General features: G+C 39.8%; 1 pseudogene; it reads left to right on the forward strand.

Moving 5' to 3' along the window:
* The first annotated feature begins 21,398 nt into the window (after positions 1 to 21,398).
* LOC137708977 (putative disease resistance protein RGA4) lies at positions 21,399 to 25,585 on the forward strand (annotated as a pseudogene).
* The last annotated feature ends 885 nt before the right edge of the window (positions 25,586 to 26,470 follow it).

Consider the following 26,470-nt stretch of genomic DNA (forward strand, 5'->3'; position numbering starts at 1 on the left):
AATGTATAGATTTTCTTTGTTTCCTAAGCAGATCATGTGCTTATTGTGTTTTTATTGCAGCTGGGTTAGGTGAGTTGCTTTATCTTCTCAAATTTTGCTTAATTTAGTCTACATAGCTTTTTATGCTATGCATTCTCATCGATTTTTCTCTCGGGCATTGCATTACTGGGGTGTGACGTGGTTACAACAGATGAAGGGGAGGTTTTGAAATAGCACTCCCTAACTATGGCATATCAACATCCCCAATTTGCTAATTTCTTTTCCTTCCACATGATCGTTATCTACATTCATGTATATCATAAATATTTTAATGTAATATTATATATATAGGACCTTATGCAAAGGGATTCCCATTTTTTTTTTTCAAAAAATGGGGATTAGGTGTAGGGCTCACTCCGCATCGAACTTCAACGATCCAAACCATCTATTTTGTAAGTTTCGATTCATAGATCATTCTTGCAAATATTCAATTCAATCCAAAACCATTTGCCTATTTAATTATCAAGATAAAATGTCATTGTTTCTTATATAACAAAGTATTCGTTAATTTCTTTGAACACAATTAGATGTCTTAAACATTTCCGATTTAGCTAATATTTTGCAAGGATGATCTATGAGGTGCAACTTGAAACATGGACAGTTCAAATCGTTAAAGTTCAATGTAGTGTGGACCCCACAACTAATTCCCATTTTTATAAAAAAGAAAAAGAAAAAAGGGAATCCCTTCCCTTAAAGATATATGTATATTGTTGTAAAATTGTGAGGATGAATGAATGCCTACAGTGAAGGAGACTTGGGAATAGTAAGGAATAGTAGTGAATAGTAAGGAATAGATTGTTGTGTGGTGCCTTTTCAAAAGTGTAATGTCACGGGTGTTGTTTGGTTTGTCACGGGTGTGACTTTTTATTTTCAATAAACCTTCACGGATGTGGCTCTATTAATAGAGCACTCCGTGGGTGATCAATTAACAACAACTGAAAGAAAAAAGAACTGAAAGTAATAATATCAATATCCCTCCCTTCCTCTATAAGCCTTTTGTGTTATAATGACAAAACAAACAGTGTGATATTTTGCACCTAATTCATTCTTGTCCTTAGCAAAGGTTATTTCTCTAACTTTTGCCTATTAATAACACGTTATCAGCACGATTCTCTAACCCTAACCAGTTCTCATAGCCGGAAAAAAAAAAAATGCTTCCTCCAAGGATTTTCTTGTTCTTCTTCCCCTTCTGCCTTACCTACCTGATGTAACCTTATGAAGAACTGCTAGCACCATGTCTGCTTCTACTTCTCAATATAACAATTACTTATATGTTTAATTTCTTGTTTGGTGTATCTCCTGACAACCAACTCAATGTTTATTTATGTTAATTTTACTACGTTCGAAGATGGTGCGATATCATTGCCCATCTTGAACTGCAAATTTAATTTTACTACAATTTTAGGTGGCGTGGTATAATTGCCCACCTTACTCTACATATTTAAATTTTCCTATTGCTTGAATGGTGCGATACAATCGCCCATCTTATGCTATATTGTTTCAATGAGGGTGGTGCGGTACAATCGCCCTTCTTATTAATCATGTAAATCTCAAGCCTGAAGTTTCGAGTGCTTATCATTTTGGCCTGAAGATGAAAATGAAAAATTTGTAAGAACCAAAAGTTCTAACACTATATTCATCCAGAGTACATATTATTGCAAGTTCTTACGCATCTAATTTTTCTTTCAGAAAAGAAAATGTCAAACTTGGCAAAACTTGATTTTGTTGCCCTGGATATTATTGGGAAAAACTACCTTACTTGGGTAGTGGATGCCAAGATTCGTTTGGAGGTAGGAAATCTTGGAGAAACCATCAAGGAGGAGAACAGTGCATCCTCTCAAGATCAGGCGAAGGCCATGATCTTTATCCATCGCCACCTTAAGGAAGGATTGAAGAGCGAGTACCTAATGGTTGAAGATCCATTAGCCCTCTGGAAGGCACTGAGAAATAGATACAATCACCAGAAAACGGTGATTCTTCCAAGGGCTCGTTATGAGTGAACTCACCTAAAGATCCAGGATTTCAAGTCGGTGGCTGAGTACAATTCTGCAATGTTCATAATTAGCTCTTAGATGAAGCTTTGTGGGGAAACCATCACTGAGGAAGATATGCTGGAAAAGTCTTTCAGCACCTTTCATGCCTTCAACATGCTCTTGCATCATCAGTATAGAGAATGAGGCTTTACTGAGTACAACCAGCTGATATTTGTGCTCCTTGTGGCTGAACAAAATAATGAGCTTTTGATGAAGAGTCATCAGTCCCAACCTAATGGATCGACACCATTCTTAAAAGTGAATGCTGCTTCCCTTGAAGTGAATACCACATCCTCTCGTGGCAATAATTACAAATGAGGACGTGGCCACAAGCGAGGCTGGTGGAACAGGAAAGGCAAGAATCATGGTGTCCAGTTTCACAACTAGGTTACAAGGCATAATTCAGGCCCAAGCTTCAAAAATGTAAATCACCACAAAGAAAAAAGGTCATATAATTAACACTCCTAGAAATCCTGAAGGAGTTTGCCATAGGTGTGGTGGCAATGGGCACTGGACGCGTACATGTCGTACCCCAAAACATCTGGTGGACCTGTATCAAGCATCTCTTACGGAGAAGGGTGTCGAAACCAATTTTATCGACCATGCTAAACCGATGGATATATCTCATCTAATGTTCTATTTATCAGGGCAATTGAACACAACCCACTTGGATGTCTCAAACTTCATTGTGGAAAGAGGGAATTAAGTGTATTGGTCCGATTGAATCATTTTTGTTTGATGTACTCTTATTATCTGAATTTGTAGTTTAAAGCTCGTATTTCAATTCAATAAAAGTGGCATTTCAATTTCTTTTTATTATGAATAAACTGTTTTTTAACTGTGATTCCCTTACTTGGAGACCATGGATAAAAATTATGGTTATTCTCAAAACAAGAGCAATGGCGGAGATATTTGTCTTGCAGACAGCGTAACCTACGCATACAATACTTCGAGATTGAAAATATTTCTCAAGCTTGATGTTTACAAGAGTAAAGCTAACAACAATATCAGGCCAATAAGATGTAATTAAAGGCTCAGGAAAAGCCCAGATCATGTTACCAAATGAAACAATATTGTCCATACAAAATGCGTTGTATGCTACGCGAAATACTCAAAATTTGTTGAGTTTAAAGACATACGTTTAAATGAATACCACATTGAAACGAAAAGTGCAAAAAATGTGGAATATCTATGCATTACCTCCAATGATACCCAAAATCGTATATTGAAGAAGTTGTGTGGTTTATCGAGTGGATTGTATTATACATACATAAAGACAATTGAAACACATACTGTCATGAACCAGAAGTTCATTGATTCAAAAATTTATATGCTTTGGCATGACCATCTGGGTCATCCAGGATCCACTATGATTCATAAAATCATTACCAACTCTAATGGACATCCATTATTGAGAAAACACATTGCTATCCCAAATGATAACCCTTGCAAAGCTTGTTCTCAAGGGAAGTTGGTAATTAAACCATCACAACTAAAGATTGATCCTAAATCCCCATCATTTTTTCAAAGAATTCAAGGGGATATTTGTGGGCCTATTCAACCACCTTGTGGACCATTTCGATATCTTATAGTTTTGGTTGATACATCTACCCGATGGTCACATGTTTGCCTCTTGTCTACTTGAAATGTAGCTTTTGCGAGACTTCTTGCTCAAATAATTAAGTTGCAAGCACAATTCACAAATTACCCCATTAAGTCAGTCCGACTTGATAACGTTGGTGAATTTACGTCTTAAACCTTTGATGATTACTGCATGACACTGGGCATTGATGTTGAACACTATGTTCCTCATATCCATACTCAAAATGGTTTAGCAGAAGTATTTATCAGGCGGCTTCAATTAATAGCTCACACCCCGCTCATGAAAACAAAACTGCCAATCTCTGCATGAGGACATGCCATCTTACATGCTGCATCATTGGTTCTATTGAGACCTATAGCCAACCACCAATACTCATCAATACAACTCGTGTTTGGGCATCAGCCAAACGTTTCACATTTACGAGTTTTTGGTTGTGCTATTTATGTGTCTATTGCACCGTCACAATGCATTAAAATGGGACCTCAGTGTGGACTGGGAATTTATGTGGGTTTTGATTCACCATCTATCATTAGATATTTGGAACCCTTGACAGGTGATATGTTTACAGCTCGTTTTGCTGATTGTCTCTTTGACGAGACAATATTCCCATTGTTAAAGGGAGAAAAGACCATTCCAGAAGAACGACAAGAGTTGACATGGGTTGTACCTACCTTATCTCATTTTGATCCACGAAGTACTCATTGTGAAAATGCAGTGAAAATGATCGTTTATCTTCAAAGTATTGCTAATCAAATTCCATATGCCTTTAATGATGCTACAAAAGTGACAAAGTCACATATATTAGCTGCAAATGTGCCTGCAAGAATTGATGTCCTTGTTGGACAAAATAAAGTGGCAGTGAATGATTCATCCAGTGTAGGCCTGAAGCATGGTAGACCCCTAGGTTTAAAAGATTCAGCCCCTCGAAAAATAGGGCACAGCTAAATCCAAATGAAATCATTCAGGAAAAGAAAATGAATGACAAATCCATAATTCATGATTCTGAACTTTCAGAAAAAGAAAATGTCTTTGATGAGACACATGTCCTTGAAAAGACGGAAGTACATGAAAGCAAAGAAATCTCCATAAATTATGCATGTACTAACGAATTGTGGGATCAAAATGAATAATCATTGACGACATGTTTGCATTCGCAGTAGCACTGAAATCATATTAACCGATAATATGGAGCCTCACTCTGTTGATGAATGCAAACAGAGACAAGATTGGCCTAAGTGGAAAGATGCAATACAGGTAGAATTAAATTCCTTGGAAAGGCAAAGTGTTTTTGGACTGCTAGTCCAAACCCCACCTGGTGTAAACCTCGTGGGTTACAAGTGGGTATTCACAAGAAAACGTAATGAGAAAAACGAGATTACAAGATATAAAGCACAACTCGTTGCACAGGGTTTTTCACAAAGACCTGGAATTGATTATGAGGAGGCATACTCTCCTGTAATAGACGCAATTACGTTCTGTTACCTAATAAGTTTGGTGGTGACAAAAAAACTTGACATGCAACTTATGGATGTCATCACCACGTATTTATATGGAGAATTAGATATTGACATACATATGAAAGTCCCAGAATGACTTAAGTTGTCTGAAACGACTAACAAACCACGAGGTATGCTCTCAATCAAATTAAGGCCATCATTATATGGGCTGAAGCAATCTAGACGAATGTGGTATAATCGTCTCAGTGAGTATTTGATCAAAGAAGAATATACCAACAATGTCATATGCCATTGTGTGTTCATTTGAGAAATCAAATTCTGGATTTGCTATAGTAGAAGTATATGTCGATGATATGAACCTAGTTGGAACCCCTGAAGAGCTCAATAAAACTGTTGAATATCTTAACAGTGAATTTGAAATGAAAGACCTTGGAAAACCAAAACATTGTCTCGACCTGCAAATCGAGCACTATACTAATGGAATTTTGGTTCATCGATCAGCTTACATTGAAAAGGTCCTGAAACGATTTGGCATGAAAAAGGCTTATCCAATTAGCACGTCAATGGTCGTTCATTCTTTGGACATTAAGAAAGATCCATTCCATCCAAAAGAAGATGATGAAATGGTCCTTGGTCCAGAAATGCCATATTTGAGTGCAATATGTGCTTTATTGTATTTAGCACAATGTACTAGACCAGATATAGCCTTTTCAGTCAACTTATTAGTAAGGTATAGCTCTGCTCCAACAATTTGTCATTGGAAAGGAGTCAAAGATGTATTGTAATACCTTCGTGGGACAGTAGACATGGGCATCTTCTACTCAGAGAAATCCATAAATGACCAGATTCTTGTTGGATATGCAAATGCTGGTTTTCTCTCTGATCCGCACAAAGCTCACTCACAAACTGGATATGTGTTCACTAATGGAGATACAACAATTTCATGGCACTTAACAAAGCAAACATTAGTTGTTACATGTCACGCCCTAATCCCTAAATAAGTCAAAGATCGACGAGCGACAGTAAGCTATAGGGGGATGCCAAGAAATACGAACTGAAATACTGAACTGAAATTAGAAATATTTACAAAACTAGGCAAAGAAAAGTATAGGGGTAACCTAACACTCTAAGCTCTCTGAACTCTGTCTGTTACCCAAAGCTCCTCGTATCCACTAAAACCTACATAATCGCCCCTACACCATGGAAATGTTGCACCGGGCAAAAAACAATCCGGATAAGCCGCGAAGCTTGTGTGAGTGACAATAATTCTTCGTATGTGATACTATTAAAAATCAACCATCGATTCGGTTTATAAACGTCAAACATAAAATCATATTTTATGAAAACATAATCAAGTCATTGAAAATCTCGAATGAGTCACCCAGACATCCAACGGCTCGTCTGAAACAAGTCACACAAAAGCTCACAACCATAAGCTCATACAACACAATAAAAAGTAGGGCTAAAGAGACACAGTTCGGCCGAAGCCTACATCTCTGAAGTTATCTTAATCCAAACTCAATCCAACTAATCAACAAGCAATGAATCGGGTTCCGGACCTGTCAACAGAACCATAATACCAAATGGGATTCTGGACCACTCAATGGAATCCAACCAAGATACGATTCCGGACCACTCAACGGAATCCTAGGGTAGAAAGGATTCTGGACCTGTCAACAAAATCTGAGTAGATACGATTCCAGACCTTTCAACGGAATCGTGGAGTACAATGGATATTGGACCACTCAACGAAATCCAAGCTGGATACGATTCTGGACCACTCAATGGAATTGTAAAGCACGAGGGATTCCGGACCACTGAACAGAATCCACATGGAACAAGAAACCGGACCACTCAACGAAACCTTAATGGAGACCCAGTTCCGAATCACTCAACGGAACTGAGCGGAAGGCCAAGGAATATATCAAACTCAAAGAAACAAAACATGAATCGAGTGCTCAATTTACAAAGGCTCAACAAAACAAGAAATGAAATAATGAAACAAGGGTTGAAACATGTTTTGAAGCAACAAATCCCATGACAATGGGTAACAGTCCACTATTAGCCCTCACATTTCATCACATCATGCCAACCATACAATTCAAACCATATTTCACAGATATGCACGTCAAATTACATTTCATAAATGTTTCCACTTCACAATCAAATTACATAAATCAATGGCTAAAATTAAAAATAACAATTCAATAAAATCACATTTAATAACCAAGAATAATACAATATGGCACCGCTAGCACGTAAATCGAGACACACGTCAAACGAGAAGGACACGTTATAACGCTGAGCCCGATAAGCTCCATGGAATCTTAGCAACACTCTAAGGTCAGCTACACGCTAGAAGAACTCAAGCTAGCTGACTAAAAAGCCACCCATCGATCAAAGTTGAGATTAGGGTCCACAACCCTAGAAATCTAAACCTGAAGATCCACCAATTGGACTTCTGATCCATAACTCCCCAAAGTCCACATTATACTTCTAGAACAACATATTAAATTTTCATCACGATCCGATGGTCGGATCTTCGCCAATTGCAAATTCAAGTGGCGGTCAACATTTTATTTTGCAAACTTACAAATCTAATTGGAGAGGATCCATACATCAGATTCCTGATCCATCAGTTCTTAACATCCTCAAATATTACGTTCTATAAAGCATTAAAGTTTGGTGATGATCCAACGGTCGGATCGTCAATTCATATAATAATCAAGTGATGTACCTTAATTAACTAGGTTCACAATAATCAAATCACATACTACGGGCATTAAATATGAGATCAAGATATCAATTTAGCGTAAAATAGCATTGGCGGCCTACTAGCCACGCGCCGTCGTGGGTAGCGGTCGGCCGTCCCAACTCGTCGGAAAATTCAACTATTTTAAAAAATTACCAAAATTCACAAAATTGTAGATCTCAATGAGTAGAGCAAGTTTCATACTTGTGGCCAAGTCCAATTTGGCCAGGAAAAGCCTCAAACCGCCATGAACCTGCGGGAACCCTAGAATTTGGGTGTCCTCAATTTGACTCCTTAACAGCTCCGCCGCCCCCAAACTTGTTTGGCCTTTTTTCCAGGCCTCAAGAGGATGCTATAGGTGGTGGTGATTGAAGGAATTTGTTTCAGATTTGGTGGATAGACATCTATGAACTCGCGTACCCATCGGTGCAGTTTGCACAATTTCAAGGCTAATTTTCATCTAATTTATGGTGGAACAGGTAGAGGGAAGGTCATGGACTGTTTTAGGTGGTTTGGTAACATAGTTTGCCGAAAAAACCACCGAAGGAGGTGAAGAAGGCCGGGTCGAGTCAGAAAAATAGAATCGAGTCGAAGGGGGGTCCAGTTCCCCTCACTCTTCCCTTCCTCATTTCCCCTCATTTCTTTTGTTTTTGAATGGTCCTCCTCCTCCATCCTTTCCCTCATTTCTTTCCCTTCTCCTCTTTTCTTTTCATCTCAGCCCTCCACGTGTCATCACAGATAATGGCTTAAGCAATCTGGAACATTCTAGATCAAGCCAAAATTACAAAAATGTCTCTAACTTTAAACATTAATAACTCTTTTGTTATAACTCCGTTTCACAAACAGTTTGTGCCCATGCGTTCATGTGATCGAGCTCTATTCAAAAATATAAATTGTGACCTCGAAAGATCTACGAATTTTAAATAATTAATTTTCAAACTTCAAACTTCATAACTAGTTTAATTAAAATCTAAATTCAAATAAATGAATCTAAACTCTTGAAAAATAATATAAAATCTCAATAATTCAAATACATAGATTATAACAATGAAATCCAGGAATGGGATTTCACACTACATCTTCCAATCACTTCAAAATACTTGCTTTACATGAAGCAAGTCGTGAATGTTCTTGGTTAAGATCAATGATCCATCATATCCGGAATTCATGTGGTCTACCTTCAGAGACAGACACTCCAACTGTCATTCATGAAGATAATGTAGCCTGTGTTGCCTAAGATAATGAAGCAAGTTGTGAATGTTCTTGATGAATGAAGGATTCATCAAGGGCTATAAGACTAAACTTCTCTCCAAAGTTTTTCAGTGCACATGAGCTTTAGAAGGTTAAAGTTATTGAAGTCAGACAAATCCACTCCTGTGAAAATCTAGCAGACCTGTTCACCAAATCTCTACCAAAATGTATGTTTTAGAAGTTAGTGCAGGGAATCAGATTACGTCGGCTTACCAATAAGCTAAATTTGAAGAATTCGGAATCATAGGGAGATACAATTCAAGGGGAGCATCCATGATACATGCATGTTGTACTCTTTTTTCCTTTGACTTGGATTTTTCCCACTGGGTTTTCCTATCAAGGTTTTAATGAAGCAACATAAGCATGCTTAACAATATATCAACAATCCGGGTAAAGTTGTACTCTTTTTTCCCCTTGATGCAAAGAGATCCCCATTTTTTTTTCCAAAAAATGAGGATTAGGTGTGGGGCTCACTCCAAATCAAACTTTAACAATCCGAACCATCTATTTTGTAAGTCTCAATTCATAGATCATCCTTGCAAAAATTAAATTTAATCCAAACCCATTTGCCTATTTAATTATCTAGATAAAATTTTATTGTTTCTTATATAACAAAGTATTTGTTAATTTCTTTGAACTCAATTAGATGTCTTAAGCATTTTCGATTTGGCTAATATTTTGCAAGGATGATCTATGAGGTGCAACTTGAAAAATATATGGTTCGAATCGTTAATGTTTGATGTGGTGTGGAACCAACAACTAATCCCTTTTTTTTATAAATAAAAAAAAAATGGGGATCTCTTCCCTTAAGGGTTTCCTATATATATATATTTGGAAGGAACACTAGAAGACATGGATGTATTACATGTATATAAACACTACTCTTTGGCACATATATTTTGAAACTTTCTACAACTTCAACAATGTTTCAAATCCCAGATCAACGCACCAGTACACCTGCTTGTTTTACCTAAAGCCTTCATTTGTGATAAAACAGGGTCATTATGTAGTTCAGTGGAAAAATGAAAGGAAAAGGAAATGGTTCCTTATTGCTATATAGATCATCAATGTATAGGCTATAGGAAATTAGTCTTTATAAAAGGAAATGATTCTGTATTGCTATAAAGATCATCAATGTACAGGCTACAAGAAATCAGTCTTTATAATTAGCATTAGAATCCTATACCTTGCATGACCTGTTCAATTTTTTGGCCTGATAATGATACCTTTGATGATAAGCCCACCTTTCGAGGGCGTGTCATGATTATAAAAATCAAAGATCACTTCTCCAGTTTTTCAGGCCATGGACTGAAAACTGCCACCAACAAGCTCCATCCACACTCCTTTCGGCTTCTCGAGTAGACTGTATTGGCGCTTCTTTTCTATTCCGCCCTACCCCGGGAGAGTGATTTTGAGTGTAATAGGGAGTTTCCATCCAGATACTCCGTTTGTTAATTTAACAATGTAGGCAATCTCATAAACAACTCCTGGTGAAAGCTCAAACATCTTGAACCGTCCTTGGACATCTAGATCGCGTACACCCGTTAGTTTGGCTACATTAATGTTGTCATCCCTGTGAATCGAAGACTTAAAATTCTCTTTTTTCATATTGAAAACTGTAGGTGTTAGAAGACATGAGTGAAATTCGGCATACCCTGTCTCTTAATAACAATTCCAAACCAAGTGATTGCTAAGGACCTTGCGTATAACATCATGCATTTGTAGCCAGAGTTCTTCTTAACCCATATTTTCTGCATGCATGAATTAATGATTGAAAAAGGAACACAGCATCAGCAGTTTCTCTCATATTATATCCAGGATCTTCACCCCGTCACCCCCAACCCCCCCTCCCCCACCCAAACTCCCCCCCCCCCCCCCCCCAATATATATGTTTAAATCAATCTAGCATTTATGTTAATACATATAAATATACAAAATTTGGGTCAAATGCCGCTTGCACGAAAATGTCATTTTACCCGTGGGTTATGAAGAGGCGAGTGGATGTCTGACATAGAATAGTCAGTAGAGCTTTGGTTCCAAGAGGTTGTGGTCCGAAGATTGCAAACCCCTTCCTTTACTTACAATTTAATTGTGTTCAATAGGTTTATGTTGTTTTTGTGTTATACTCGTTATCTTAACAGGTAACCCGATAACGATCTGGTTCGTTAACAAGTCGTGTCAGTTTGTAAGAAATTGTTATGCTTAATGTTTAGATCTGGCAAACGATATCTTATCATGTTCTTAATAGGTGATCCGATAATGACCCAATTTGTTAACGGGTTGATCCACAACTTGTTATTTTAGTGTTATTTCGTGTTAAGTTAACAGGTCGTGCAAGGAAATTGCTAGGCCTAATGTTATATAACAATATGGGCGCGCGCGCGCGCGCACACACACACACACACACATATATATATATATATATATTTTTTTTTTTTTATTATTATTATGGGTTTGCATATCTGTTCCCTTGTTTTGCAATTGATCCATCTTTAATATCATGTCCCTCAGTCACCTTTTGGTGTCAATTATTTGATGCAGAAGATTTTTGTTCGTAAAAATAGAGTACTCTATTATTCAATGTATACATTGTTTTCCAAAAGTCTCATTGATGTGTTGTTTTTATTAATGAAATTCATTAAGAAAGTGTTTGGACCTAAAATTGTTGGGTTGGACTGAGTATGGAATTGTTTTCGGCCCAAAAGCTATGTTTGACAAACCAGCTGGTTCATGGGCTACCTAACTAAAAGTCGGCCAAGCCCTGTTTGGAAAAGAATATTCCAGATGAATAGAAAGTATGTGGGCCCTATTGCGAAGCAGATGAATGAAGTGGTTAAGTCCTGATGCAGTAAGGATTCTTGACCAGATAAGGATACCGTAAAATGGAAGTGAATGTGGCCTAGTAAGAGGTTGAATTCAAAATCCTAATAGAAGTGGGATTGGCCGAGATAAGATGAATTAAGGTAAGGAGTCCTAGTTCAAGTATGGTTAGGATTGGGTTTTGCTACTATAAATAGAGAAATGAGGGTGCAATTTAGAAACCTCCAATTCAACACATAACTACCCTGCGCAAACCTCTCAAACACTTTGAGATTTTTTTATTTTCTTTTTCTGCCAACACACCTTGAGTTTGGATAAACAGCACTGTGAAAGCAACCGACGAACATCTTCAGTTTAGATAAACAACATTGTTGTCGTAGAATCAGCCGTTCCCGAAGCACCTTCAGTTTGGATAAACAGCACTGCGTCGAGGCCAACTGGTTATCTATCCAAGTCTTGGTCGAGAAGGATTTTCGAATCCTTATTGGCAGAGGTCATCTCATTAGCCTTCTTGGCGAAGTGAGGTCTTACCAGGTTACTACATTCGGCACCCTGAGAGCCAAATTTGATATTGAACTTCGTAGAACTAGCAGCCTTGTCTTCAGGCTCGAGAATCCAAAGGCCGAGATTTGTTCCTTCCTCAGCCGCAGTCGCAGGATAAAGAAGTCAGTAACGCGCTCAACGCAACATCAACAAATTTTACTCCTCGGTCGAGCTCGGCAGACGAGTTAGCACCCCCTGCATTCAACCGAATGACGTAGTTAGCTTATTAGTTACTCGGCCTGCACGCCATATAGGTTTTGTAATTTTTAGGGTCTCAACATTTTGGCACGCCCAGTGGGACACAGTGCTAAAGCTACGAAGTTCACATGATATATCAAGATTCCAATCTGGCTCAACGTAGCCGATTGTACGAGCGCCTAGAGGAATTGAAAAAACACAATGAGGAACGGAAAAGATCTTTGGAAGTGGAAAAAGTTCTTCGTGGCCATAGAGAGATGCAAAAGTCATTCGCTTACATGTTGAGAATAAAAGCTCATGTTACCCTGCAAAAGCAATGGGTAATTGAAGATAGGGCTCGATTTAATGCCTGGCTAGATGAAGAGTATTTTCCTTACGTTTTCGACTACAAATGAATTCCATTTGAGGAATGGTTGGTTGAAAAGACCAAGGGGCAATTTTCCACTCCAGCCGTAATCAGACATCGGCCTAAGAAAATTGTTAATTTGGCCGAAGAACAAAGGCCACCTATTTTTTCAGTCGAGACTAAAAGTGTGGTAGGCCTAGAAGGAAATGTTCAAGTTTCTGAGCCAAAAATTGACTCAGAAAATGATTCGTTAGAGGAGTGTTCCAATGACGAACAAGACCAATACACGACTTCAGACTATAAAACCACATCAATTGATATGGTAATTAGAGACATGGTTTTAGATGCCGAAACTACGCCAATTGATATGATTATTGGTGATAAAGCCAATATGGAGAAATCCCGTTCAGCTAAGTTGTTCGAATTGAAAGCTGAAATTGACGAAGTTATTATGCATGGGGGGCATAATAATTGTCCAACACATTCAGCGGCCGATGGTAAAAAATCTTTCGTCAAGTCAAAAATATTTGGAGAAAAATCTTTTCTCGGCCTAGAGCGAAATCAATTTGAGAATTTTGATGTAAAAAGATCTCGGCTCAGAATAAAACATCGTTGGCCTCCTCCACTTTATGGTTCGACCACTTTTATTTTCGTTTGCTAAAATATATATGTATATATATATATAATGAATAAATTATTTTCTTAACCATTCGGTTTTTCAGCCGATACTTGAGAAAATAAAGGGGGGCAACAAGATGGTATGCTGGGCTGAAGGATTGGAATTTTAGTGTCGAATGCATTTTTATTCGACAGTGGTTTCTCAGTAGTCCTCGGCCACATGGCTTGACTGATTTTCACATCTTCTGAATCATGTGATTATTGATTATTGGTGATCTTTGGTAGACTCCTCTTGGTCAAAACCCACAACTCGAACGACTATTAAGATTGGGTATCCTCGATGGTTAAAAAGAATATTTGTAGCTTGCTCTACACCTATCCATCTAATTTGGTCGACCTTCCTTCCCTTCACTCGGCCATGAGAGTTTAGTTTTTCCATTCAGCCAGGTCATTCAGCTATTTAGACTTTTGACCATTTGAAGTTATATATATATATATATATATATAAGATAGAGATGCATGGCCGACAAATCATTTTAAGCCTTGGTTTTGACATCATTGGAAAGACAATATTTTTTTTTAGGCCAAGCTCGGCCAACAACCAAGGCTATGGAGTGGATACACCACGTTATATCAGGCACTTATATATACATATATATATCCCAAGTACCATGAAAAGCGATGGATGAGAGTGACAATCCTCATGACTTCGATCCTATTTGGTTTTCTTGGCCAGTTCGTTGAGGTCTCCTTCAAGACGTGTCAGGCTATGGAGTGGATTCCTCGACCATATACTTATTCGACTGCGCTAATTTCCTTAACCATTCGGCTTACAAGTCGAAGTTCAAGGAAACTAGGGGCATATCATCTTAGAGACCGGACCGTTTTAATTCACAAGTTACTAATCAATGGGAAATTTTTAAAGAAGTATTATCCGATCACATGGGAGATGCAAGAATAGTTTATTTCATTAATAAGCTCGCAAAAAAAAGTATACAAGTATAAATGGTCGATTCATTTATAGCTAAATATCCCTAAGGTGAGGAGGGAATGAGACTTTCAAGAACAGCCTTCAATTCCAACCACCTCACCTCGCCCATCGTGACCTCGACCTGCCGATTCCTCTTGTCCATCTTTAGCTGCTCGACATGCCGCACACTAGCCGCATATTCGATCAGGCAGGATTTGCCACCCGACTCAAAATCTCTTGCTAGCTCAGAAGCAATTACCGACCTTCGGTTTTGAAGTTTGACAATTTGACGATCGAGGTCGGCCAACGTTTCCTTTTTCGTCTTCAGCATGTCGACCTGTGGACGCAAAGCTTCTTGAACGACCATTGCAGCTTTCAAGTCGTCTTTGGCCTGAAGAGCTCTCTCGAAAATACCGAAATATTCTCGAGTTCGTTCCAGAGTAGAAGATGCTCGAGTAATGGCTTCGTTACTTAATTGACCATCAGCCGCAAGATCGTTCAGATATACCCCTACGGAGTCGAGGCCCTGGCACTCAAGAATTTGTGATGCCGAAAGGGATAGCAGTTCCTGCAGCTTGACGAGGGCATCTAGTTCGGTCGTTGACACGGAAGGTTTGGTTGCGGTCGTTAAGGAGCCAGCCGCTCCCGATGTAGTCGCAATTAAGGTGTCAAGTTCAACCTCCCACGAAGGTTGCACAAAAAAGAAAATTTGTAAGCAAAAGGAAAATCATATGGAATGCATAATAGAGGGAATTTGTTTATAAACCTGTCGAGATGAGACTTCGGCCATGTCCTCTGGTTCATTGCTCGAACCTAGAGAACTTAATGGCCGAGCCCAGTGTCTAAGACTGCTTCTTAATTCACGCGGTCGATGAAGTTTATCTACATTTGATGGCCATTGAGGTGGCCAGGAAATGTAGATCACACCTTTCGGCGCATAGAATTGTCGGTGAAATGAACGTTCGGGTACCTGACATTTAATATTTTCCTAGGTTCAAATGCATCATAATAAAATTAATAAAGAAATGGGAGTGAGCCTTACAAAAGCCGAGGTAACTTCTTGTGGATGAATGTTGAGGTTTTCATTTTGTGGATGGAGCGGCGTTTTTGCCGTCGCCTCAGGCTCAACCAGGGGTCTCTTCCCACGATCGGCCGTAGGAGGATCCGGTTGAACAGCCGCCTCGACCATGGGGGGAAGATTGGCGAAAGTAAGTCTGGTTGGTCGAGGGCGACTCGCCAGCAGAATCTCGTCACCCTCGTCGCTATCATCGTCCTAAAATAAAAAGTTGTTAAGATTTGTAAATTTGATAAAATGAAGAAGGGTCACTAGTGACATAGTCATACCTCTTCCAAGATTATCGTCGACTGTTTCTTCGGGAAATTTGTCCCGACGGGTGGGGTTATTTTCTCCAAGGCAGGCGCAGCCGTTGGCCCCATGACTACAGGTCCCTCGACTAGCGGAGTAGTCCCTAAATCAGCCACGACCCCAGGGACGGCCCGGGTTGCTTGGCAGGATGCCATTGGCCGTTCTTCCATTGGGGCCTGGACAATCGATATGGGGGGAGAGTTGCTAGTTGCGGTTGTCCCACTAGTGTCGCTGGAAATCACGTGGATCTCCCGTTCCCCCTTCTTCGCCAAGTTCTTGACGCGTTTTGAGGGTCGGGGAGCTTCGCCGACCACTTTAGCTTCTGGACGAGGCCGTTTTCCTAGTGAAGGTTGCACGGCAGTTTTGCTCCTTTTAGAGAGAGCAGATTTCTTCTTGGCCGCAGCCGCGGCGATCACGTCCACTTTCTTAAATGACCGACCATCTAAGAAAATGAGATCACATTAGCAAGAATCAATGACAATAGAAAAGAGAAATAGAAGAAAAGGTAGCCGTCTACCTCGGGTCGGATCTTTGGATTGGGGGGCAGAGATTTTCTTTGGCCGATCGTTGAAAATTTTGTCAATGACATTTTCGACCGCAACCCCAAAAAAGGCTCCAGTGTACTCTTCCCACCAGTCGTCGAAGATGTCTATGCCAAGAGATTCAGGAAGAGTTGGTCGGAGGCGAAATGTTTTACACTGATCCTAAAACTCTTTCTCGGAGTCTCTACACTCCCTCTCCGATGAACCAGAAAGGCGTTCTCGGTTGAGGAGAGAACGGGAAGTGAGTAGAGGTACAGGACAACCTTGAAGGTATCCGAGTTGTCGGGCCGTGAAGTGGGGGTGGTAGACTTCCCAACTCGCTCGGCGAGAATCACAACCAAGAGGAAGGTCACGCGCTAGCACAATCGACCCCCAATTCTGGCGAAGGGCAGCATCTTCACTTTCACTCCAGGCTGATGTTGGAAACTTGATGGAGCAGGGGTGCTTTTGACGACGACACACTAAAAATTCGTCGTCGGAAAAGACTTCTAGGCTAAAAAGGTACTTGAAGACTTCTTCGGCCTGGTAAGGAGGCGGTGACCGAGATGCCAACTGAAGGCCAAGTGAGGTAATAGGTTGGAAGGTAGAGATGTCTGGCCGAAGTGTGGCGAAATAGACTTGTAGCCAGAGTTGGAAGACCCAGAGGGGACCGTTCTGGTTTGGGTCAATTTTTCCAATAGTCGCCTCGGCCAGGCAGCGGAGAAGATTGGCGAGAACGGCCGAGCTAAGCGCCAGAGTATGACCACTGGCCAGGGCTTCGGCCACTGGTATGTTCTCGACCAAACACTTGTTTAACCGGGTGCAACAAATAAATTTGTTGTACCAGTAGAATAAGAAGGCTTCGTGTTCTCCCTTCCGAAGACTTGCCTCGCCTCGACCAGCGAAGTGGAGGATGAGGGTGTTGTAGTTGAAGAAGTTCTCGTGTAGCTTCTGAACCTCTTCTTTCGAAGGCTCTTGACCATCTTGATAGGAGCATATTCATGCTACTTAAATGGCTAGTTCTCGTGCATTTACGTTATGTTTCTTTAGTTATTTTAGTCCTTTATGCTTCTTTTGTGTGTTTTCAGGTTCTAAGGGCAAAGTATGTAAAAGGATGCCTCTTGGAGCCTTTTGGAGCAAATTAGAGTTTGGAATGGATTGCATATGCTTAAAGCCAAGTAGATGGACGAAATTGAAGACCAAACCATTCACTTATCACTTATCAAACCATTCAATTATCACTTATCAAACCATTCACTTATCACTTATCAAACCATTCACTTATCACTTATCATAACCATTCACTTATCACTTATCATAACCATAACCATACCTTCCCCCTTTAATCCACATGCAAACACATTCATAAACAACACCCAATCTGCCCAAAAGCCGTGCATCACACATGCATTTCCAGCTCCCCCCTTTTTGCATTCCCATCTCATTCCACATGCATTCACTTCATCATTGCAGCCACATTTCCACCCACATCCATTTAATCATTGCAACCATTGCAGAAAAACACCATCATTGCCGTGGCTTTCATGCACTCCCATCCTTTACCATTTCAACACATGCCCTCCCATCCTTTACCATTGCAGCCACATGCATTTCCCCCTTTATCATTTCAGCACATGCACTTCCCACTCATCATAACCTAGCTGCACAAGCCACCCCACATGTCCCTTTAATCATTCAAACATGCACTCCCATTAATTAAACCATTCAGCCACATTTTCACCAACAACAAGCCCATGCCGTGCACATTCATACACTTTCCAGCAATCTTCCACATCCCTCACCAAGAAATCATTCAACACATGCATCCATAATCATTTCTTCATCCTTGCCGTGAGTTCCCTACCTTTCCAGCATTCCTTTCACATGCATCTTGGCAGCTTTCACATGCACACACATGCAATTCCAGCACCAACAACACTTCTTTGCCGTGTACCCCTTATGCAATTCCAGCTTTCACATGCTTTCCTAGCTGTTTTCCATCATTAACCAGCCACATGCATTCTAAACAAACAGCCATATACACCTCCACTCCTCCTATAAAAACCCTTGCATTCCCATTACCATAACAGACCTCAATTCATATTCATTCTTCCATACATTCAGAAATTCACCAAGCAACAAACCCCTTGTTGCCGTGCCTTCCCCTTAAAATCCAAAGTGCCATGCACATTCACCCCTAATTCCACCACACCATCCTTCCATTTCCACCACTCCCCAAACCATTCACACCATCAAACTATCCTTAGACCTCGTGCTACAACAAAGAGGAAGAGAAGCGGGCCTAAACGTTCATACAATTCAAGTTTGAGTTGTTGGAATGTTTAGGTGTTTCTTTTCCTTGAATTCAATGTTTAATTTCAATTCTCTTTGTTTTGTACGTATGAGGAACTAAACCCCCCTTTGGCTAGGGGGGGATTCGAAATATATGTTTATGCTTGCATTTTGATTTGATTACTTCTAATTGCGTTTCATAAGTTGTGGATTCAATTTGTTTAACTGTTTGATTGATAACTTATTTATGTATGTTTATTGAGAGTGCACACTTAATTTTCATGCATGAATATGACGCTAGAATATAAGTGAGTTTCACCTAATAGTTACGAACTTATATTCACAAGTAGTGGAGGTTGCTTATAAACAATCGCGTTAAACGAATTCTTGGCATAAGTTTCATGCGTATTCCATAGTAACGAATGTCTCGTCAACACTTATAATTTTCATAGAGCGTAATGATTCTTGCTTATATCTCTATTATGCAATCATGTAGGGGACTTGTGGGGAATGTTTTGGGTTGTCGTATGCAATCATCCAATTCAATAACGTTAGGAAGATTTGAAGGTTAATTTAAGCGGACCTAATTAACCCAGGGTGATGAGTTTCATAATTTATTGAAATGCAATTGGAAATCTTTTTATTATGCAAGTGTAACATGTGTGGAGATGAACCCCTTGGCTAGCATCCATTCATTCCATTTCATCAATTTCATATTTACATTCTGTCTAGTTTATTAACTTGTTTCGTTATTTCAATTTTCGTCAAACCTCAATCCCCCTTTTGCTTTAATGTTCAATTTAGTTAGAAATCAATTTAGTTTGTGTTTTTAAAGCATTTTGAGTCTTTTGGTTTGTCTTAGTGTTTTAACGTTTAGTTTCGCATTCTTTGAGTCTAGTTTAGTGTTTTATATTGTTTTTATGTTTTTAAGTCAGTTTCCAAGAGATTAACAATCCCTCCTAATCCCCGGTCCAGAACGATCCCTACTTATACTTATACTACAATTGACAAAAAGAGGGTTTAATTTGTGTGCGTATAATTCTCGCATCACATCTCGACTCAGTGTTTCGACGGCTCGATCGTCGAAGAGCGCCTTAAGGTCGAGATTCGACGGGCGTCCAAAGAGAGCGACATCTATCGGGATGCCAGAGGGAGGAGTCCCAAGAATAGCCGAGACATCGAGGATGGTAGGACTGAGAGGGCCAAAGGGAAGGACCATGGTGTTGGTGGCCGAGCACCAGAGACTCAGCGCTGCCATAATGAGTTCTTTATCCATGGCTAGCTCCATGGTCGAGAGTTTGATGGCATCGTAGATACCAAGAGCCTTCCACTCTTGGCCGAAGAAATTTTCCATTCGGACGACCCAAGCCTCCCAGTTAGCATTGAGCGTAGGCCAGGCTCCTTGGGGCTTCGATAAGTCCCACTTTGGCCAGTCGAACCCTTGTAGTAAGGGTGTTAGGCAGTGATCCTTGAAGAGGGTGGTGATGGACGAAGGTACTGCATCCTTGAAGAGTGGCCCCAAGATTTGATGAGTAGTGCTCAGGTCATTCTCGAAGCGCAGGGTTTTGATGGCGCTCTGTTCGATGAAGCTTTTGTATTTGCTGCATTCATCATTGAGCTTGGAAATAAAGGTGTTGGAAGTCATTTTGGAAAGCCTGGAAGAGTTTTGGAGGAATGCTTAGGAGGATTTCTGGGATAAGAGTTTGTTTTTCTGGGATTTCGAAAGCAAAATGGCGGAGAGATTTTTCGAAGGTTTCTAGAAGCGTGAAATGTACGAATGGGAGGATTTCAGGTATTTATAGGCGTATTGAGAGGAATGTCAAACGTTTGATGATTTGAGGCGTTTTGATTTTCAAATTTGAGGGAAAATCGACACGGAAATGGGCAATCATTTCAGATATCTCGGGAATCTCCAAGGATAGGATCGAGGTTCTCGAGGTTTTAGGACTCACGATTGCGTGCGGCGGCGGATTTAATGCATTGATGAGGAAAAGACGCTTCGGCGGGCGCACGTTTTCGAGGGCCATGATTAAGGGCTGTTAGGTTTAAGTGTTTTTAGATCATCTCCATGGGATGAGGTTAGAAGCAAGGAAAAATTCGTCGCTTGCTCACCGGGGAAAACTTTCCTTGCAGAAACGTTGAAATTTTCTAGTGATTCACGTTTGTGTGAATTTCTAAGGTACTAGCTGGAAAGAGCTGTTTTCCATGGCATCCTAATTATTCTTTGGGAAGTTCAATGACAGAGAGAGGACGGGAATTCGGTCTCCTCTCTTCTCGAGTCATTCCTTGATTGTTCTGTATGTTCAAGTATTCTAAGTTCTTTGAGTGTTGTCAAGTATTCTTCTGGTGCTGCTCAAGCCTTCCAATCTTTTCAACCAAAGGAAAGTATCAAATCGTTCCAGGATTTAAGTATCACATGCTATATTACTCTCACCAAAGCATCATCCATTAATTCAAAAAACAAAAAGCCGGATTGTCTATCCAGACTCCAAGTCACACCAGATATGTGTTGCCTTTCTTTCAATCTTGTTTCTTCTTGTCCATTTGCTGTTTTCGGCTTTCCATTTTAATTCGGAAGAAAAAAGCAACATGGCTGACATAATTATCAGCCTTACAAGTCCTCTTGTAGAGATTGCAATAAAGAAATTGACTGATGTTGCTACTACTGAATTCGTCAATATCAAGGATGAGGTAGAGAAGCTGAAGAATGCTTTTACAGAAATTAAAACGTTGCTTGGAATTTTGGTAGGAAATCCTCCGATGGATTCTTCTACTACTTCCCCCCCTGAAGAATTGGCTCGAAAGGCTCCGAGCAGCATCTTATGATATGGAGGATTTGATTGACTGCTGGACAACAGAATATCAACGGTGGAAGATGAAGCAGCAGCAGGTATAAAAATTCCATCTTCCGTTTTGTGCTTTTAAATTTCTCTTTCTGTCTCGTGAATTGTCTAAGTTGAGAGAAATTACATCAAGAATAGATGCAATTAACCGAGATGGACAACGCTACAAAAGTAACAAAACCATCATAGGAAGTGATAAAAAGTCATTCAAAAACATCTGGAACTGGGCTTGTTCAAGACACGTTAGTTGTTAGTTGTTAGTCGGGATGGGAGGATTGGGTAAAACAACTCTTGCCCAACTTGTCTTTAATGATGAAGATGTTGATCGGTATTTCGATTTTAGAATTTGGGTTTTTGTGGGGAACGAATTTGACATGAAGAGGATTTTCAGTGAAATACTGGTCTCTCTAGAGCGTTCATTAACTTCGAAAAGAAGAAAAGCAACAAAGTCTTTAAAAGATATGATCAAGGAAAAAGAATCTCAACCCGAAACCCCTGTTGATCTTACCCTCTTGGCCAAACTACAAACCTTGTTTAAAGATGACAGTCCTCTCGATTGGAACCAACTACGTTCTCCTAATGATCTCTACTCTTTGCCCCATCTAAAAGACCTTGATCGTCAGTCCTCCAACTCCTTGGACCGATTACAAACCCGTCCTGAGATTATTGATTATACCCCTCTCTCCTTGGCCCAACTACAAAACTCACATTCTTGAACTTCTGACTCATAAACGATTTTTACTTGTTCTAAACGGCCTGTGGAATCATAAAGACGAGGAATTGGAGCCACTAGTAAAGGTCTTAAATCATATGGCTTACGGAAGTAAGGTTCTGGTGACTAGTCGGCTGAAAGAAGTTTCAAATATTATGGATTCAGCGTCACCCTATTCTCTGCAATGTTTGGGTGGTCAGGAGTCATGGTGGTTGTTTAAAGAATTGGCATTCAAAAAAGATAGTAAGATCGATAGAGAGTTTGAAAATTGTGGGAAGGAAATTGTAGGTATGCGTCAGGGTCTTCCTTTGGCTATAAAACAAATGGCAGGTCTGTTACGTGGGAAAGAATTGAAAGAATGGAAAAATGTTGCCGAAAGTAAAACATGGAAAGCACGAGTAGAAGATACTCAAATACGGCCTGCTCTTAGATTGAGTTATAATCACCTGCCCTCACCAGATCACAAGCAGTGCTTTTCATTGTGTTCCCTGTTTCCGAAATCGTATCTTTATGAAAAGGATGAGTTGGTCAAGTTATGGATGGCAGAAGGATTTATACAACCACCTAAGCATGGAGTGGGAGAGAGGATAGAAGACATCAGAAGTCGATACTTCAAGGAGCTGTCAGACAGGTTCCAGTCCCTTTTTTTGGCACAATCAGTTTCCAGTCCCTTTTTTTGCTAAGTTAAGGATATGAAAGATTTTGACGAAAAGTCTCGCCATGTATCACTGCTTCAAGAACAACTTGAGAAGCCTACAATAGAGATCATCAACAAATCGAGGAAGCTGCGCACACTTTTACTTCCAGTTCAACACTCGCAGCTGAGAGCCTTTGGGAAAGGACAGGGTGAAATAATTCATTCACTTATGTATATGTGTGTGCTAGACATGAGTTCAAGCACAGTTGTCACACTGCCAGATTCAATTGGGAGGCTGAAGCTCTTGCGCTACCTCGATTTATCGACAACTGAAATCAGAAAGCTCCCTGATTCGGTGTGCAACCTCTTCAATTTGGAGACGCTGAAACTTTTGCGTTGTCCTTGGATTTTCAATTTGCCCAAGAACTTGAAAAATCTTGTCAACCTGAGACATCTGGAGCTAGATGAAATTTTCTGGTTCAAGAACTTGATGTTGCCACAAAGCATGGGGTGTCTAACCAGTCTGCACAACTTACACAAATTTCCGGTATGTTTTTTTGTTTCTTTTTCAAATATATTTATATTTGTTTTTTCCAATCCTTTTCTTGTTGTTGGGGGTCAGACTTCTGTCTAACAATACATACATATACATATACATATATATATATATATATATATATATATATATATATATTATATATTCAGGTTAGCTGCGAAACAGGAAACAAACTTGAAGAAGTGAAGAACATGGTGTACCTTAGAGGAACGTTGCACATCTCAAAGCTGGAAAATGCAGTGAATGCAGGGGAGGCCAACTTGAAAGGGAAAGAAATGATGCAGAAAGTGGTTTATGAATGGAGCAATAACGATCTTAATTTTCATGACGAAGCCGCTGCAAAGCAGGTACTTGAAGACTTGGAACCTCACCCAAAGGCACTCAAAGAACTCCAAATATGTCACTACAAGGGCACTGAATTTCCACGTTGGATGGGACTGCTCACGAATTTGGTTAGTATTTATTTGAATCGCTGCACCAGATCCAAAGTCCTTGATCTTCGGGAGCTACACAAACTTGAACAAGTCGGTCTCAAAAATATGCTAGAGTTGGAGGACTGGAATGGAGAGTTTGAATTCCTCAAAAATCTAAAGATAGTTAACTGCCCCAAGCTGAAAAGCAGTTCAAATTGTGGGAAAACACTAGAGTTTCTGACGATCAAGGGGTGTGAATCATTGGAACACCTTCTATTATCCAGCCGCAAGCTGAAGAGTATCACACTTGTTGACAATCCTGTTCTGATGCACTGGACTCATGATAGTGGTTTTCGTCTGGACAATATCTCTCTCGTGGATTTGCGAGGCCTATCCTACAATCTTATATATATTTGTTGTTTGTGAGTTCTTACAATAACAAGCTTGTAGTGCATTGCTTAGTGGACTGTGGCAATCCATTAGGGCATGGGTTCAAAGGTTTTGCCGCCAAGAATTTTTGTCTTTTTTAAAACTAAACTTTATAATTAGCCTTCTGTTTTACCGTATAAAATTAATTCCTTCTTTTGTTTTGTTTATATAAAACAAGGTCTATAAACCTTATAATTAGCCTTCTATTTAACCATATACAACCTAATTTCTATTTTGTTTTCCATCACTCTTGTTTGATAAAATTTTCATGACAATAAAAAAAATGGAAATCTTAAATATTTCTTCAATTGATTATATTGTTGCATTTAGTTTCTTTTTTTTTTTTTTATGTCTTAAAGATCACTCCTAAGAGTGATTTCTGGCTCCGCTACTGATAATAATGGTTATGATGGCAGGCTGTCACGCATATTGGAGAGAAAAAAGCGCATTGAACTCAAAATTATCAATTGCCCCAAGCTGCACGAGTTGCCAGATGACTACATTCCAAAGAAATTGGAAGCAAGTGGGTGCAATTCAGAATTCAAAATATATATCCCTCCTTCATCATGGAACATCTGGCATTGGATGCATGTTCTGCACATGCCTCCTTAGTGGGTTTGCCACCTCGTGGTGTCATTGGTCTACGGTTCTTGGTGATTTCCAATATCTCAAACCTCATGTCTTCCAGATTGGGGTCTCCCCCAACTCAGAGCACTCTACGTCCGTGACTACGAAGCTCTTGAGTATTTATCCAACCAAAACAAGTCGTTCCAAGGATTCACCTCCCTCACAACACTCTCCATCCACAATTGTCCTAAGCTTGTAACACTGCCAGTTGAAGGCCTCCCAACATCTCTTAAATATTTGAGTATTGGCTCATGTGCAAGGCTCAAGTCATTTGGCCCGGCAGATGTACTCCAAAAGCTCTACTCCCTCCATCATCTATACATTGAGGATTGCCCTGCACTCCAGTCCTTGCCAGAGGGTGGGTTACCAACCTCCCTCCTGCATCTCTCTAGGATGCCCCTCACTGATAGAACGATGTGGGAAGGAAAGCGGTGATTGTCCCAAGATCAAACATATCCCTGATTTGGAAGTGAGGATGCCATCCACCAAAACTGCTACCTCATCACCATCATCTTCTTCAGCAGCTTGGTACCATCTGCACTTGCGGATGTTTGTTTAGGAATTTGAATTTAATTTATTGTCTTCCATACTCTAGTCGCAAGTCAGTTGTTTATATGTTTTGGTTTGTATCCAGCTTATGTGGTAGATCAAAATGCACCGTACAAGTTTTCATGCTTGGAAATTCCCATTTGGGGAGGAGAATCGGTTTGATAACAAATCCAAGGATTAAGATGTGTGTTTGAATTTGCAGGAAAAACTTCAAAAGGAAAATGGTTTGAGAATGATGCCAAGCTCAATGCAGGACAAGTTCATACAGTATTCCGTTCATCTCTGTTCGGCAATCATTAGCTCTTAGCTTGAGATGGCTTTCATGCCTGCTTAACACATATACATCACAAGCAAAGTACTATAATCAACTAATTATGTTAAAGGGTCTATATGATTGACTTGCAGGGATATGAAGCTGGACGGAAAGCCTTGAGATCGACGACGTGTTTCTGGAATCCTGCATGATGGTGAAACTCAAAAGTGTACGCAACCAGTTGAAGAGAGTGAGACAGTGCATTGCATTCTAATTTCTAGCCTAAGTTGTTTAGTTTGTATAATAAGTTGCCTTCCTACATCTACGTTGGTCGGGGCATTGTGTGTAAGCTGTGAATATATTTCTTTTTCGTGAGTGTAATAATAAATAAGCAGCCTTCCTCCATTCATGTTGGAAGGGAAGACTGGCTGATGAATTTATGATTTAAAGTCATATGTACATGCAATTAGTAGTGCTGGTATTGTCGTTGAAGGGATCCAACCGAAGAAGAAGACGATCATCATCCTTAACTCGGAGATGATTACTGTATATTTAGTATTCATCTGCGAGTGTTATACATCGTTCCCCTAAACCCAAAAGCTACAGATAAGCTTCCTCTCAATATATAATAATATGTAGTGT

Source organism: Pyrus communis, chromosome 11 (genome assembly GCF_963583255.1).
Source record: "Pyrus communis chromosome 11, drPyrComm1.1, whole genome shotgun sequence".
Lineage (NCBI taxonomy): Eukaryota > Viridiplantae > Streptophyta > Magnoliopsida > Rosales > Rosaceae > Pyrus > Pyrus communis.